We start from the raw sequence: 1,847 nt of genomic DNA on the forward strand, positions 1-1,847 counted from the left end.
AGTTTTTGGTCGGTTTTTCTTGTCTTTTGTATAAATAGTCCAAATTAGACTGCCACCCAATCTTTTTGTCATTTGATCTTCGTGCCTCTTGAGAGAATAGCCAAGGAGAGAGTTGAAGAGAGCATTCAAGGGAGGATTCCTACCATAGAAGCAAGAAGGCTTCATTTGGATTTCAAAGGTAAGAGTCTCTACTTGTGAATTGGGATTACTTCACTCTTTTCTTTCTTCCTTCTAGATTCTTGTGAGAAGATCTGTCAAGGAGATCCGGTTCTCTGCCGACACTTGGAGAGTGTGAACAGCCGAAGGGTTCTCTGCCGACACTAGGAGAGTGTGAAAGGACGAAGGGTTCTCTGCCCACACTAGGAGAGTGTGAAAAGACTGACGGTTCTCTGCCAACACTGTGGATTGCGTAAAAGGACGATGGTTCTCTGCCGCACCGGGCTTCTTCGCCTACCACTGGAGCGAGAAGGCTTCACTTGGATTTCAAAGGTAAGAATATCTACTTGTGAATTGGGATTACTTCACTCTTTTCTTTCTTCCTTCTAGATTCTTGTGAGAAGATCTATCAAGGAGATCTGATTCTCTGTCGACACTTGGAGAGTGTGAACAGCCGAAGGGTTCTCTGCCTACACTTGGAAAGTGTGAACAGTCGAAGGGTTCTCTGCCCACACTAGGAGAGTGTGAAAGGGCGTAGGGTTCTCTACCCACACTAGGAGAGTGTGAAAGGACGAAGGGTTCTCTGCCCACACTTGGAGAGTGTGAAAGGACGGACGGTTCTCTGCCCACACTAGGGAGTGGTGAAAAGAGTGTGTTGTAAAGGCTTCTCCGCCTTACTGTGGGTGTTAAAGGAGAGTTACAATTGGTATTAGTGCAATACTCAGAGGGTGCCTCTGGGGAGTGGATGTAGATCTGGTTTTAGACCGAACCACTATAAATCTGGTGTCATTTACTTTACTGTTTTTACATTTCTGCATTTTAATTTTAGTCTTAAAAATTATGTGGTTGAAAAACTTTTTCTACAAAAACTTAAAAGAAATATTTTTATTTTGGTTCAACATAATTTTAAAAAGAGGGTTTAAAATTTTATAAAGTATCAATTCACCCTCCCTCTTAGTAGCCTTGGGACATTAACTTAGGCTTACCAACCTAATTACTATACTCAATATGCCTCAGTAGAGTCAGTGGAAAGGAGATTTGTATAGGCTTCTCTGCCTTACTGTGGGAGCAAAAACAGAGTCACTGAGTTTAGATCAATATTCAGATAAGAGGCTATAGGGAGTGGACGTAGGTCAAGTTGACCAAACCACTATAAAATTTTGTGTGTTCTTTCTTATTACTTTTAGCATTTAATTTATGTACTCTAATTTTTGGGGTTAATGTTGATTTGGTTTAAGATCATGAATTTTATTTGAAAATTTTTTAAAACACCAATTCACCCCCCTCTTGGTTAGCCTCGGGCTAGTTCATAAGGGCTTAACATCCCTAACGAACTCTTAAGTGGTATCAGAGAGGGATTCATAAAATTGAGTTTTTGAAAACTTTTGAATTTTGATTCATAGCTAACTTTGATAATCGTAATACTGTAGAAGGGTATTTTATTACCTAAAAACCTTTGTTTTATAACATACCTTTTAATTTTTGAAAAACTTGCATATCTACATCTTTTCAATCAATTAACTATCACATGTGGATGCTTGTTAAAGATGAATATTCACTACCAACTCGTCAAATTAATCGCACAAAATTAAACTTCCTTTTACTGAATGGATATTTGATGATAGGGATTTAGCATAACTTAATGTAAAGTATTTAAACCATTTTTTCTATATTTTGAAATTAGAAGATTA

The sequence above is a fragment of the Dendrobium catenatum genome, unplaced genomic scaffold (genome assembly GCF_001605985.2).
Source record: "Dendrobium catenatum unplaced genomic scaffold, ASM160598v2 fragScaff_scaffold_1220, whole genome shotgun sequence".
Lineage (NCBI taxonomy): Eukaryota > Viridiplantae > Streptophyta > Magnoliopsida > Asparagales > Orchidaceae > Dendrobium > Dendrobium catenatum.